The sequence below is a fragment of the Vicugna pacos genome, chromosome 20 (genome assembly GCF_048564905.1).
Source record: "Vicugna pacos chromosome 20, VicPac4, whole genome shotgun sequence".
In the NCBI taxonomy this organism is placed as follows: domain Eukaryota; kingdom Metazoa; phylum Chordata; class Mammalia; order Artiodactyla; family Camelidae; genus Vicugna; species Vicugna pacos.
The window spans coordinates 24,245,873-24,261,803 of NC_133006.1; the positions used below are offsets into that span (position 1 = coordinate 24,245,873).

At 45.2% G+C, this 15,931-nt stretch overlaps 1 long non-coding RNA gene across 2 annotated transcripts; it reads right to left on the reverse strand.

Moving 5' to 3' along the window:
* Positions 1-448: 448 nt before the first annotated feature.
* Positions 449-14,964, reverse strand: LOC140687607 (uncharacterized). 2 transcript variants are annotated; one of them, XR_012062002.1, is made up of 4 exons: positions 14,753-14,964; positions 9,737-9,801; positions 8,866-8,960; positions 449-1,390 (listed from the first exon to the last, which is right to left on the reverse strand). It is a non-coding gene; the product is annotated as an uncharacterized lncRNA (long non-coding RNA). The 2 variants fall into 2 exon arrangements; XR_012062003.1 differs by lacking the exon at positions 449-1,390 and adding an exon at positions 7,751-8,023.
* Positions 14,965-15,931: the final 967 nt, after the last annotated feature.

The window sequence follows — 15,931 nt, forward strand, 5'->3', positions numbered from 1 at the left end:
GGGAATGTAAAATAGTGGAGCCGCTATGGAAAACACTGTGGTGGTTCCTTAAGAAATTCAAAATAGAATTACCATATGATCCAGCAGTTCCACTCTGGGGATATACCCAAAGTAATTGACAGCAGAGTTGCAAAGAGATATTTATACACCTGTGTTCATAGCAGCATTATTCACAATAGCCAAAGATGGAAGCAACTCAAATGTCCAGTCATGGATGAACCGAAGAGCATGTGGTCTATACATACAATGGAGTATTATTCAGCCTTAAAAAGAAAGAAAATTCTAACATATGCTACAACACGGATGAGCCTTGAGAATATGCTAGCTAAGATAAGCCTGCCACAAAAAGACAAATACAAGATTCCACGTACATGGAGTAGACAAATTCATAGAGACAGAAAGCAGGATGGTGGCTGCCAGGGGCGAGGGGAAGTGGGGACAGGGGAGTTGTTGTTTAATGAGTACAGAGTTTCAGTCATGCAAGATGAAAGGAGTTCTGGAATGGAGGGAGGTGGTGACTGCACCACAGTGTGAATGTCCTTAACACTACTGCACTGTACCGCCCAAAACAGAAAAGATGGTACATTTCATGTTCTGTGTATTTTACCACAAGTTTAATTATTTTTTGGCTTTTTTTTTCCTGTAGGGAGGTAATTAGGCTTGTTTGTTTGTTTTTAACGAAGGTACTGGAGATTGAACCCAGGATCTCATGCATGCTAAGCATGCCCTCTACCACTGAGCTATACCACCTCTCCCTTATTTTACCACAATTAAATAAAATTTTTTTTAAGATTTCATTTTTTATGTTCAAAAATATTGTTTGCTTTTACTAAAATAAACTCATCAAGAGATGATCAATTTTACCAAAGTAACTGCTGACTGAACAATGATTGTCCATCAGCCCTCTCTTACTGGAGAGCAGCCTCCAAAGGCCTCCCTCTCCTGCAGTTTCAATGAAGTGTTTGCAAATCAGTTCTAGTTTATTACTACTAGTGGGCCCATGAAGAAGGATTCTGGTCTTTGTTTGCACATAGTTCTCCATCTAAACACTCAGTGTCTTTCCAGTTATCAGTAGGGATATGTAACATACGGTAATTATGTAGTGCAGTTATGAAACAGCAAAGGGAAGTGTGGTCCAGACAGAGTGTGCGGTCAAGGTCACGGCAGGAAGAGGAGCTTGTGCACGGTCCTGGAATAGCTGCTGGTCCTGACCCTGGGATTCTGATCGGCTGGAGGGGTGTGGCCCAGGCCTGAGGGTTTGGAAGGTGCACCTGTGGAAGGGGTGGGGCCAGGGAAGGGAGACTTGGCTTCTACTCGGGCGCCTCCACCAACTTGCAGTTCGGCCATAGATGAGGGTTTCCATTTCCTGGGCTTCAGTTTCTTCCTTTTGCTGTAAAGTGGAAGAGTTGGACTCAAGTGGGGTCCTCATTACAGGACAAGGCAGCATGGTGTGGGAGGAAAGTACACCGTGGGGCCTAGCTATTCTCTCCAGAGTCATCTTCCTCTCCCTCATCTTTATATGGGTCCTTCCTGCCTAGAAATCTGTTTCCCATCTGCCCCCACTTCCCCTTGGCAGCTGTCTTCATTCAAACGCTCATCTCCTCTCATTGAGAAAGTTCAATAGCCTCTCAACTGTTACTCCAGACCCCAGTCTTGTAATAGGGAAGAACTTTTGTTTTTTATTACAACTTAATCACTAAAGGGATGTTGCCTATAAGCTTAAATTATACATAATGGCCATCTCTGGAAACCCTGCCTCCCAGGTAAGGAACTTGAAGCTAAAATACCTTTGTTTAGCTCAGAGGAAACATCCTGACCAGGCCCACCTGGGAATGGCTGCAAGCAGGAAGAACTTACTACAACCCCCCAGAGTCTGGCCAGAACCAGGCCTTTCCCCGTCCCCTTTTAGTATAAAAGAAGCCTGGATTCTAACTCGGCTAACATGGCTCTCTGGGACATCTGTCCACCATCTTCTCAGTCTGCTGGCTCTCTGAATAAAGGTGCTATTCCCTACCCCAAGTACTCTTTTCTCGGTTTATTGTGCGGCAAGTAGGACGAGCTTAGACTTTCCAATTATCAGTACGAATATGTAATATATTAAAAAAGTAACAATCTTGACCCTCCCCAACCCCCGCGGCACTGCCTCTGGCAGCATCTTTCCCTGGGGATGAAATTTCTGGCTTTATCACAGGGGTGTGTTTGCTCTGCCTCATACACCACTTTCTCTGATCATCAAGATCTTGGCAATCACCAGGGAGCAGTTTACAGTTTTGCAACGTGGTTCCCACTATGCTGCTCCCTCCTCGCTTATTCAGCAAACCCTCAATGTTTTCCTTTGCATAAGAAATGAGCCAGGATATTATCCTGCAGGTTTGCCATTTTGATTTATTCCTCATGGTCAACAGAGTTTTAAAGGAACTCTGCTTTCCCTGGGAGCTGTGTCTCTGTCCACACATCTGGGCACTGGGTGGCCCTGGGGCCTCGGTCAAAGCACTGCTCCTGGGATTTCCATCTTGTCCCTGTGGGGCTGAAAAATGAACTTAGAAAGCTCCTTGAGGGCTGGAACTCTGCTTCCTTTACTGTTTATCCACAACCCCTACACAGTGCCTCGGATATTTACTGAGTGAAGGACTCCATCCATTGAAGATAAATATTAGGAAAAGTCCTTTAAAATTCCCCAGGCTCAGAATGTACAGAAGCACAAAACAAGCACCGAGTGTTTTCACTTTTCTCAGTTCCCTCTTGTCATAACTGGTCTCATGCCTCCTCCTCCCACCTCCTCAGCCTCAAGGACCCAGAGCTGACCCTCGGGTACCCCTTACCTCGGACTCAAACCCTGCAAGCACCAAATCAGATCAAGCAGATGCCAGATGCAACCAAAAAGGACAGGCTAATACTAGGGACCAAGTCTACTTGTCCTCAGACCCCACGGGACAGCCAGCCCCTCTCTTCACAGAGTGGGATACATATTTTATTTAGTCCAATGATGTTAATATTAGCACTAATTCCTCATCAATCTCTCATCCACAGGGAAATTCAATGGCTCAGAAGTGAGGCGTTTATAGCAAAGAGAAGTACATGTCAGATGCAGGTCAAGACAACCCACTTCCAATTCTCACTCCTGGGGGCTTTCTATACAAGCAGGGAAGAAAAGGGTCGGGAGGCCCGTCTTAGGAATTTAAAGGTTAAGAAAGGGATTTTTATGTACCTTGATGGAGAGGAAACCATGTCAAAATATCAACTTTCACTTAGAACAGACAAGTAGAAGGTGCTTTTATGTGGAGCTTTTCAGCATTGATTATCTGACATTGTTTGTTGGGTTTTTTTAGGGTGGCAGCTTCCCCTGCTTTAGAAAAAACAAAAAAGCACTCTGCTATGCCATCTGGTGGCCAAATAAATTAGAAACCTGCGATTACAGGGGTGGTGAGCTGGAGCAGGGCCTTTGCAATGCAGGAAAAAACTGTGCATGTGTCTTTTTTAGAATTATTCCCTTTTTGTCTTTTACTTTCCTCCCATTTTCCTATTAGAATATATCACTTACTCCATAAGTGCCAGGACATGGAACTTGATGGTGTCTGGATCCCTGCAGGGAGAGATAAGGAAATTTGGTCTTGGAGGTGAAACCAGTTATGACAAAAGGAAAAGGACAAGTTGGAATGGGTCCCTTTGCTCATGGTCAATTGTGTCCTGCTTCCAGATGATACACAGAGAGCAGAATCTTTTTAGGGTGGAGCAACATGGTAAGCAGAATCAGAACCCAAGGCCTGAAAGAGAACTTAAGAGAAAGTGTAGCTGTTCCCAGTATGTTCAAACCTCCTGGTCTGGATGGATTCCATGCTAGAGTACTTAAAAACAAAACAACAACAACAACAAAGAAAACCCTGCCAACAATCTGAGGAATCATGGATGGGCAGAGAGATGTTCGAAGGTGGGAGGTAGCATAGCTCTGACTTCCAAAGGTGGAAAAAAGGTGAATATTAAAAACTACTTATCGGTGGCCTTGACAATGACCTCAGGCAAAAATCCTTAAATGAGATACAGAAAGATATTTTGTGAGCCCTAAGGAAAAGTAATTGTGTCCACCAGGGGCCCAGGAGGCCTCAGCAAGAGCAGGTCACACCAAAAAATCCTCATGTCATGTTCTCTGGTCAGGGTTCTAGACAGAACGAGGCAGTGTAATAACCCGGGGTCTGCATTTGATTAAGGCATTTCATGACATCTCAGATCACATCCTTCTGGAACAAATGGAGACATATGGAATAGATCATTGTACAGTCGGGAGAAACTGGAGCAGATCAAATGACAGCCATCCCAAGGAGATGGAAGGTTCACAGCTTGATTCTGCCCTGTTCAATATTTGTATGGTGTCTTGTGTGTGTGTTTAGCAAATATGTGGGTGGCACACAGTTTTAAGAAATAGAAAACTCATTGGATTCCAAAATCAATACCCAAAATCCATCTGGACAGACCAAACAGATTCCAACAGGATGAAGCGGGTTTTTCTGCTCTCTGTCCCAAGATCTCATCTTCTTGTTAAATGACTGTTGCCCAAGGTTTCTCCAGCTGTGCTAAAATTTGCCCAAGTTTTCTCCAGCTGTGCTGAAATTTGCCCTCCTCCCCCCGATCCCCTCTCACTGTGGGGGAAAGCATCTCATTCACCTCAACCTCAAGGACTCCTCCCTTCATCCCTTCAGTACTTGCTCATCTCCCAGGGCTGGAACTGAAGCCATTGGGTAGATTGTTCTTTGCTTCCTTGACCAACCCCTAAATACTCTAGATCACACCGTTAGTATGTCCTCAGCCTCAGTCTCAGAAACCAGGTAACATCTTATTCCAGCTCAATCGCTCTTCCTGGCCTTAAACTCTACCCTCCCTCTTCATCCCTAGACCACATGGTGTCAATCATCCTCTCTCTTGCCAGTATCATCACGCACCCCCTCTCCACTGCCTCCTTCCTCTTCTTCCTACTCTTAAAAGAAACAAAATGGAAAAAAGAAGCCTTCATTTTTGCTTTTGCTATCTTCTTTTTCCCTTCTCAGTAAACTCTTCAAAAGACTCATTTCTACCACTTTCTGTCGGAGGCTGGGTTCTCTAGAAGCAGAAGCCAGGAAGGAGTCTGGGGTGCAAGACGCTGGTTAGGAATCAACACCTGTGAAGCGAAGGACCAGGAAGCAGGACAGGGCAGAAGGAGGAGTTACACTGGGCTTCAGGCCTGGCAAAGCCTCGGATAACTCCGTGGAGAGCTTGGAGCAGGTATCACCTATCAGAGCAAAGACAGGTCGGGCCAAAACAGCCAGATCTTTATACCCTGGCCCTGCTCAGTCACCACATGGAACTGCCCAGAGAAAGGAGGACCACGAAGGAGCTGACAGCTGGTGATCGTCGGTGCACCTCCGTGTCTGCCACACTCTCCTTACTTCTAATCCCTCTCGGCACCACGGAAATATACCTCCTGTCTCCACTTTGATTCCAGTCATCTCATCCTTTGCCCCGCTCCAGATCCAAAGGGCTCATTTTGGTTCTTATCTTATAGCAGAAACCCTACTTCATCCATTTGGGGTTGATTAATTCTCTCTCTCTCTTTCAGAGGCCTTGACTCCCTTGATTTCCATAATGACTTCCTCGCTGACCTCTTCCTAACCTCTCAGCTGTCCCTCCCTGGCCATCAGGGGTCTTGGCCTCCCCTCACCACCTAAGTGTCGGGACTTCATCTTCAGTCCATCCTCCTCCTCACACCCTCCCAGGGTGACCTTGCCCACTGTCAGCTCTTTAATATCCATTTGCACGCAATGACTCTGAAATCTACTCTCCAGCCTACTCTCTCCCTCCAAAGCTTCCGATGTTCATATACAGTTGGTTGCTAGATGTCTCCATGCTAACACTATCAGAACGGGGAGGTCCTGCTTCTCCTTTCCTGCCATGTTCCCATCCTGGAAAAGAGTCTTTTTCCAGTGCAGGAATTGAGGGATCTTTTGAACCTGTTCCATCAAATTTCTTTTCTAGACAGCTAAACTTGCACAATCCTGTTGGGGCACGTGTATGAAAGCACTTTGAACAATAGCAAGGATTCTACAATTGGAAACTTGCATTTCTGATATATAAATAGCTGATGCTGGGTGCTGAAGCAAAAAAAAAAAAAACCCACATTCATCACTTCTTCTCTGATCACACCCTCCTCTTACCTAACCAGGTGTGAACCTCTGACTCAGTGGGTCCCCAGGAAATAGTTATTCAGAACTTCCTTATTAAAGGGAATGAGAGGTGGTAGTGACTTCTTTTATAACATGCGTTTCTCCTAAAGAAAAGTGTTCTCCAAGCAGGTGGTTTTTAGCCATGACTTTTATTTCCTGTCCCGTACCCATGGGGGCAGAGGTCTTTCCCAAGGAAAATCATCTCCACTTTCTTTAAATGTATCATGCTTGGTGTATGTCTGTCCTTTCTTCCGAAATTGGAACTTCCGGTTGAATTCAATGAATACATATCAAGCAAGTACAATGTGCCAAGGGAGGGCTGAGTACAAGACAATTCCTGCCTTAAGGAATCTGAAGGGTGGAGCAGGGAGTAAGTCTGATGCAAGCACATGCCGGTTTGCTGATGATCTCAGAAGCTGTAGGAACTAAGAGCTGCGGGGTTGGGGAGAAGGGAAACGTCTCCATCCAAGGTGGCTTCATAAAGGCTTCTGAGACAGATTTCAAGAGTGAGTATAAGACAGAAATAAGCAAGAAAAAGTGATGACACATAAGGACTAGAGAGAAAAGAGTGACCAATGGCAAAAGGCTCTTAGAAGATCTTAAGAGAATTGCAAAATAGAGACTAATAGGAAACATCCTTGTAGCTAAGGTCAAATACTGAGACTATAGAAATACCTTGGGAGATAGTGAGAAGCAAGGTCATGGGAGAAAGGTTATTAAAACACCATTATTATCATTATTATTATAAGGAGGTGGGTAGTCGAGGCAAAATCATTGCCCCATTTCCCTTCAAAGACCTCCACTTACACTCCACCTCTTTTGGAACTTCCCTTTCTCGCTGTTATGGGCAAGATGGGTCTTAGTGGCTCCGAGACCCCACGTCCAGCCAGTTCCCCAAGGAAGGCAGTGCTCACTAGGGAAGAGATTGCTGCTGTGTTGACCCATCTCTCCCAGTTTGGTGGACTATTGTCCTTCGTGTTGCCTGAGTGGGTACCTTCCACCTACCTATCCCAGGTGTAACTAAGTGAGAACACTCTTTCTAGTTCTCTGTCTTAAATGAAGGAAGTGAGGTTTCATGGGGATAAAAATGCTCAGGGTCTGGTGACCTCCCAAGGTGAGCTCACCAGCAAATGTTCCCAACTCCCATTGGGAAGACCTTGAAAAACCTGAGGCATTCCTGAAGTTCCTGAGGTCATGAGGAATGCTGATAATACTTATAATTGCTAATGAAGTTGGGGTTTTTAAATTTTTGTTTTATTTTATTTCATTTTATTTTTAATTGAAGTGTAGTCAGTTTACAATAATGTGTTAATTTCTGGTGGAAAGCACAGGGATGAGGTTGGGGCTTTTAACACAACATGCCTGCAAAGAAGTTACCAGTTCCCTGAGATGATGGAGGAGGAGACTGGAGCTCAAAGATGCTATGTCCAGTCCTCCCACAGAGAAGCAGGGGCTGAGTCTGGTTTCCCAGAGGCCCTGGCAGCACCTAAGGGAGTGGGTAACATGGGTACCTCTTGTATATATTTATGGACTTTGCATCTAGGAAGTAATTTGGGGAAGCAGCACTTTAAGGCAGGACTACATCAGACACTGTTTACTGAAGCTCCAAACAAGACAACATAGAGAGAGGGTGTCCTGGTTGAAGTTGTGTTTGGCTTAATCAATTAGGAGTTTATTTTTCTTATAAAATATTCAAGGAGACTGGAGAAGACAGCCAGGGCTGACATAGCTGCTCAAAGAAGTCACCAAGAATCCAACCTCCTGCTATGTCCTTATGTCTATCCTTCTACCTCATGAGGGCAAAGTGGCTGCTCCCACCTCTGACATCACATCTACATTTCAGGCAAAAGAGAAGAGAAAAGAACAACAAAAGGCATGTTGCAACCGAATTTATCTCCCCCCCCCACCAAATCAATCAGAAAAGCAATTGTATTCCTGAAAGCCCCATCAAGTCAACTTCTGCTGATGACTCATTAGCCAAATAGTCACGTGGCCGCCTCTAGATACAAGGGTTCTAAGGAAGCGTTTTCAAGCACATGGACACCCAGACAGGATTGAGGAGGCGCCACTGTTGAGGGAGAGGAGGATAAGGGAGTTTGACGTGGCAACCAGCTCTGCCTCCCAGAGTATGTCAAGGTATACAGCCCAGTGACGAGATGGAGGAGGCTGCTGAGAAAGGATATTCTGAGCAGATGAGGAGGAGGGGATATATGAATAATTCTCCATTTGAGCTGCAGGCACCTACATGACTTGTTCTCCTGTTCCTGTGGATGACATGAGGCTGACGTGGAGAGATCAGGTGGTTTCACTCGCCCCAGGCCACTGAGAGAGTTAGTAGCAAAGCAAGAACTCACACCATTTCCTAATTCCAAGCCTGGGTTCTTTCCACTACCCTATGTATTGGCAAACTATGTTCAACTGACACTTAGAGAGCTACCGAGATGCCTGAGGGGCTCTGATGAGTATCTGGGCAGGTACACAGTGGGCAGGGCTCCACCCCACCGCCTTCTGCACCCAGAAGCTCCTCCTTCGTTGTTTTTAATATAGTGAGCTTCTCTATGAGACTTAATTTGATACACGGGCTAACCTGTCATTTTTTAAAAACGAGTCTGCTCTTTAACTATTCAGTACTTCCATTATTCGTTGTGCATTTTAAGATTGGATTATTTCATACCTTCACAGGTTTAAGTTGGAAGGAGCGGCCAGTGCACGTGGGGCTCCACAAACAGCTCATCCCAGTTTGATGTTGGTATCAGAAGACGTCACTCTCTAAAATGGAATTAAAATGAGGAAGGCTGAGGTCAGTCACCTGCAGAGGCAATTAGGAAATGCGTCATGAGCTAGGCTGCGACCTCCCTGAGTGTCCCTCAGTGGAGCACAGCGTAGGCTGTACCCCGTGGGCACTGGCTGCATCTCACTCACAGCAGCAGTCTGGGGAGGCAGGGAGATGGCTTCCTAACAGAAGGTGTCAGTCTGAAGAAAAGAACAGAAGGTGTCTGTCTTCAGCTTACTTTCATTCCATAGTCAAACATTGACTGGATGGAGGAAAGAAGGAAGAGAAGGGTATGGGGTGGTTCAGTGACGATGCACAGATCTCTGGCTTTCAAGACAAGCAGGGGTGAAATCTACTGACCCGCATACAGGAGAGGAGGCGGCAGCCAGCCCACAGGAAGCCTTTGTGTGCATTTTATTTTATTTTTTTCAGGTTTTTTTTTTTTTTTTTTATGGAGGTACTGGGGATTGAACCCAGGACCACGTGCATGCTAAGCATGCTCTCTACCACTAAGCTATACCCTCACCCTCTGTGTGCATTTTAAGGACTCCTCAGGGTGAATAAATAGGAAAAGGCACTTCCTCTGGGCAGAGGCAGCCCATAGGCATACAAGCTTGGCAACAAAGGGCCCCTTCCTCTAGGCAAACAGCCCACACACTATGCCGGGGAGGCCAAGGGAGATGAGCACCGGCTGGAATTCAGCCCTACACATCACCTTTATGAGTTCACAGGCAGGGCCTTCAGGGCCAGCTCTCCCTGCGCCTCTGGTTACCTGTTGGGGTGAACGGGCCCGCATTCTATGCATCAAAGCATTTCCAGCTCCAGACAACGTCAGCCCTGGAAGGGAGAAGGAAGGGGCATGGAGAGGCTTCCTCCCTCTTCTTTTTTTGGTGTGTGGACACAGGTTCACACGCACACATGCACACACAGATCGACACATGCACGCAGTGTGCACAAACACAGACGGGGGCCTGGAGGGTAGGTTTAAGCCACTGAATATTTCAGTAAGAAAAATAATGCCTAAAAATGGGACAGTTGGCAGACTTGGGGTAGGTGGGTCTTATTACTCACAATTCCTGGAATTATATTGCAATTATATCTTAGAAGTCCAACAAATAAACAGTAAGTATAGAATTAAGGAATCACAGTGAGGTGAAGTTCACATTGAGGTGAAGTTCAAGGAAGCTGATGTTACTCACAGAGTAAATAAAGTAGAAAGCTGGGACCTCCCTATGTGCAGAGGGCCCTGGTGAAGAGTCTCACGGATGATCTCTGAAGCTCCAAGCATTCAAAGAGAGGGCATCAGACAGCCATCTTGCGGTGCCCCAAATTCCCTTCTCCCATTCCTCCTTCTCACAGAACCCGTTTTATTTCAATTAGCAATACTCCTCTGCCTTAAATTTTTTTTATTCTCAACCTCTCATCCAGGAAGGAGTAGCTGTGTGACAGAGTTCTGGCCAAGGGAGTGTCAGCCTAAGTGACTGAACGGACCTGCAGAAGAGTTCTCTTCTAGAGCCGACCCTCCAGGCTTGGGTCCCTTTAGCCCTTTCCTCCCCTACTTCTCCCTGCCAGAAACACAAACGTGCTGGTCTGAGTTCCAGCAGTCACCCCAAGAGCATTTATTCATTGACTCAACAAAGACATGCTGTTCTCCATGCTGGGGAATCAGCATGAAAAAAACAGACAGCAATCCCTACCCTCACTGAGCTGACAGTCTGGTTGGGGGAGACAGACCATAAACAAGTAGACACATGTATGTAGTATGTCAGAATGTCTAAGTGTCAAGGAGGAAAATAAATTAGGCAATGAGGTTCTTGATGCAGGACAGAGTCAGCCCTATAGATGATGGTTCAGGCGGCTGGAGGGAGCCAGGTTCCTGCTAAGCTATTAGGAGCCCCTTTCTGTCCTTGAGAGTCATTTTAAATGTGGGAAAATATTCTCCTAATTTGTTTATGTCACTGTTTTTCAGGTTTCTGTTACTACTAAGGAAATGCCATCCCCCAGCTGATAATGACCCTAAAAGAAGGCTGTCTTTTGTCTGGCTCAGTGAGTTTCTCAAATCTCATCCACATGAATAGGTTGACACAGACAGCAAGATGAATAATAGCTTCTTTTTTTTTTAATTTTTATTGAAGTGTAGTTGACTTACAATGTTAGTTTCAGGTGTACAGCAAAGTAATTCAGTTATACATACACATACATATATATTTTTTCTTTTCAGATCCTTTTCCATTATATGTTATTATAAGAAACTGAATATAGTTCCCTGTGAGTAATAGATTCTTGATCAAGTAACTGCGCTCACCTTCTTCTAGGTCCACACACAAAACACTGTTGTAAAATACAATGTTTTTTCACAGACCTTTTCTGAAAGACTGAAGGCTGAAACAGTTTCAGTAGTAGACTTGAAGTTATTTAACCTTACAGCAATGCATTAAATACTAATCTTCATATGAACAGAAGGTGGGAGGAGGATGTACAATGGAGAAAGAGGTGAGAGGGAGAAAAAGCCGGAGAGGGAGACCTGAGTCTTTGTCTATAGCAAAGGTTGCAAACTGCCTGCCAGGGCAAAACAGGAAATGCTAATGACGTCATAGCATGCTAGGGGTGAGAAAAACAAGGCTCTTTCTGTCTCTTTGTTTTCCCACTTTGGAGTAAACATGTGGGTAGGGACTAAGCTTTCTCTGCTAGAAGAAAAACAGCTGTTCAAGCTAAATGATAAATGCCAATTAACATTTCCTTCAGTGTTAGTGAGGCTGGGGACACCAAATGGACTCTAGTGACATGAAAGGGAGAGCTGCCATCCAGCTCCACTGTCACCAGGAATGAATGTGGGCCCCACCATGCCAGGTAGTCTGAATTCTTAAAATCTAGAAATCTGGATTTTTATGTGCAATCTCCCATTTTTAAATGTTGGGAATGCATTCAATATTTTTAAATAAACATCCTGCTAGCAAATTACATGTTTCTGCAGATATTCAGGCAGCAGGCCATCGGTTGGCACCCTCTAGTATAGTGAGGGGTTGGGATAAGTTGCCATTGCAAAGAAAAGTAAGGAAAAGCAAGGAGCTGTCTGAAAGTAGGTAAGGAAGAGGGGGAGGTGGAAAAGAAAAGACCAAAGATGGTGAGATAAAAAGAGGGGAAAAAAAAATAAAGAGGAAAAATGTTGAAGAATGAGAGCAAGAGGTTGGGAAGCAGTGAAGAAAAGAGGAAGAAGGCAGAGAAGATGGAGAAGAACATATGAAAGGGAGGATATTTGAAAAGATAGGATTTAGTAGGGCTGCTATAGGTAGAGGGTGGGGATTTAGAGTCATTCAACAGAGAGACAAGAATATGCAGGCACTGGGGGCGAACAGTGGCTCTACATGGTGGAAGAGAAAACCACAAATTTCTCAGCCTTTGGCCATCGCTTTTTCTTTTGATAGTCAGATAACTCAGGCTCCCACTTTTCTACAACTGTAGGAAGTCCAGAGCCCTAATCCAGGAAGTGCCGCCATTTTCCTGGTCAATATCACCTTCTCCTTTCTCTCACCGTCTCCCTGTGGGGGTCTAGCTTCTTCAGCCCCTCCCTTTCTTTACAAGCTGACAATGGGCTAGGCATCAACTCAGTGGAGGCTTAAACCATGGATAAGCCAGTCAAGAAACAGAATTATAGCCCAGAACACAGGAAAAGGTATATTACAGAACCAAACTTGTGTCTGGTGGCCCAGAGCAGTAAAGTCAATCTACTAACACCGGGTTGTGGTGAAAGAAAGAGCAGCATTTATTGTAAAAGTGCCAGTCCAAGGAGGACAGGTGGCTCGTTCTCTAAAACCTCAAACTCCCTGAAGGGTTTCAGCAAAGCATTTTTAAAGGCAAGGTGAGGGAGGGGGGTCATAGAGTATGTGATCAGCTCGTGCACAACTCTCTGGTTGATGGTGAGGTAACGTATCACAAGGATTAACATTATGAATCCTTAGGCCTGGGGGCTGTGCGCCCAGGGTCCTCAAGTAGTTAGCTTCCATTTGGTGGGGGGTTTTCAGTTTTGTAAAACAACTCACAAAATGTGCATCAGGTGCTATCTAGGTACTTTAGAGAGGAGCTAAGGCAGAGGGTATGGAGGAAGGGTCTGCCCTGGGAAGGCCCCATGGGGCCTGCTCTGTTACAGGTAGAATTCTGTGTCACAGATGACTGCTCCTAAAATGATCTCTGCCCCAGAGCGCCCCACTCCACACAGTTCTCACCTCTCTGCTCAAGGAAGATACCCTTTCTCTTCATTGTGCTCAACAATGTAACATCTCTTTGACCAGCCTCTCAGCTCAGACTCTGCCTTAATTTCATATAAGCAAAGGATACATTAAAGAGTTTTCTGTAGATAAGCAAGTTTCTACTGTATAACACAGGGAACGATATTCAGTATCTTGTAGTAACCAATAATGAAAAAGAAGATGAAAAGGAATATACATATGTATACGAGTGACTGAAACATTATGCTGTACACCAGAAATTGATGAAACATTGTAAACTCACTATACTCCAATTTTTAAAAATGGAAAAAAATTTTGTTAAAGTTTTCTCTCAGGAAAGAGAAATATTCCCCCAAATAATAATTTTACTGTACCCTAAAGCAGAAAGAAAGAAAGGAAAAAAGAGAGAAAGAAAGAAAACAAAACAGGCAGCTTGTAGAAGCTGAGGTACTGGAGCAGAAAGAAGAGACAGAGGAGACAGAGCCGAGAAGGCGGAGCAGGGTTTGGAGCTGATGTGGAGACAGGGCTGCTGTTCAGGCCCCGGAAGGGCTGTGGAATTCAAAGAGCTCCTGCCGTATCCTCGTTGACTGCAGCTTTCCCCTCGGCCAGGCCACACTGTCCAATGGCCGGTTTATCCTGAATGGCACTCTGGTCCTCCTCAAGGCCTGCGGACATTATTTGCTATTTTCCCTGCTCGCCTGTGTAGCCTTCCAAAGAGCCCACCCCTCCAGCTAACCTGGGAGTCTCTCTGCTCTCTGCCACCTGAGAGAGCTGAACACCTCCTGCACCTTAGCTTGTTCGTCGAGGACAGTCAGGGCTTTTGTTTGTGTGTTTGTTTTGTTTTCCAGTTGAAAGCGGGGTTGAGGGTTGGCTATGGAATGGAAGTGTTAAAAATCTGAAGGCTGGAGAAAGAGATGCCCATTCAAAGGCGGAGAGGGGAGCTCTGTGCAGGTCCTGGCTCTATCAGATGTTATGTTCAGAAAACAAACTATATCTGAAAAAAGAGATAAGTGGCAGAAGGTGACCAGTCATTTTCTCACTGATCAAGTTGCTAAAAAATTGAAACCACCCTTGACCTGCAAGTAACCCCTTTTCTGCACTTCTAAACAGACAGCAACACAGGCCACCTGCCCAGCACCCTCAGGCCCCACTGCTTTACCCACAAATCTTCCGCTCTTCCCCTGAGCCTCCTCTACTCCTGCCCCTTCCTCTCCACATTCCTTTCCCCCTTCTTTTCATCTATTCAGTCAGCAACAGATATGTAATGAGTGTCCACCATGTACCAGGCACTGTGCTGGCAATGGAATAAAAGATGACATGCCTGTCCCCCAGCCACAGAGCCTTACAACCCAGCGTGATGGCTGCAGAGTCTAGAGCCAACCACGCTGCCCACATCTGAGCTCCGTGGGCGTCCGCAGGGGAAGTCCCTGATGGAAAAGTGAGCAGAACCACAGGGTACTGTGAACGTTTCATTATGGAGGCTACAGACCTAGGAGTGTCGAGCCCGGAATTCGATGTGTTATAAACCCAAATCCTGCTACTTACCAACTGAGCAACCTTACCTCTGAGCTTATTTTTCTTTCTGGGAATAACAACCATAGCCGACTAGCAGGTCAAGATTAGGTGGTTCATCCCTTGTAAAGCATTTAGCTCTTGGTTGTAGAAAATAGCTAATCAACAGGAGGTGGTATAACAATATGGATCTGCCCTGGTTTCTGTGCGAGCGCACAGGAGGAGACGGTCCAGCTCCGGACTCCATCCTCCTTCTGCCCTCTTCTCCTCCTCCCTCTGATGCCATTCATCTCCAGTTAGAAAGCACTTCCTTATGTGGAAAACACGAGTGGGAGGTGCGTGGAAACAGGAAACATGGATCACCAACAAAAACTGAGCTGAATGTCCCACACATGTGAACATCCTTTCACTCCCCCCACACACCCGCCAACCCCCACCCAGCGCGAGGAAGCCATTCTCCACCCCACCCCCAAGCAGAACCAGCCCTCCCAGGCATCTGCACAACATGCTCCAGCTTGAATCACTCTCTGGACAGGTCTTTAGCCCATTCTTCCTGAAACCCGAAAGGTCATAACTCCCTTGAACTGCTGGAAAAACATTGTGCAGAAATCACAGAGTCCAGGAAAGAAAAATAGACAGCAAAATGAAAACAAATACCGAGAGTTGAAAAGATGTTTATTTTGATCCATGTCCAGCTTTGGCAAACCTAGAAAAGAATAAAATGTCCAGGAAAAGGCAAGCTAAAGGGAGGCTGGGGGAGGGAGCTAATAATATCAAATTTGAAACTCTGTATAAAAAAAAAATTGGTCCATTTATCATAGCATACAAAAGGATAAGGTCCATACAGAATGTTAAAAAAAAAAAAAGTGAAACCATGTAATAAGTACTGGGGGAAATGGGTGAATTTCTCTATAACTTGAGAGTGGAGAAGACTTTTATAACTATGACTAAAAATCCAGCTGCCATTGAAGGAGAAGATGAATAGATCTGACTACATAAAAATGTAAAAGCAAAAACTTTTATAAGAAAAAACATTATCATAAGCAAAGTAAAATGACAAACATATCACAGACGAGTGGCTAACATCCTCAAAATATGAAGAGCTTCTAAAAGTAGAGGGAAAAGAACCAACAACTTGAAGGGGAGCTAAATAGGCCACCCAAAAATGTGTCACTTTGGCATGTGGACTGTTTTGAGCTGAAAGCAATCAAGACCCAGGAGACTCAGGA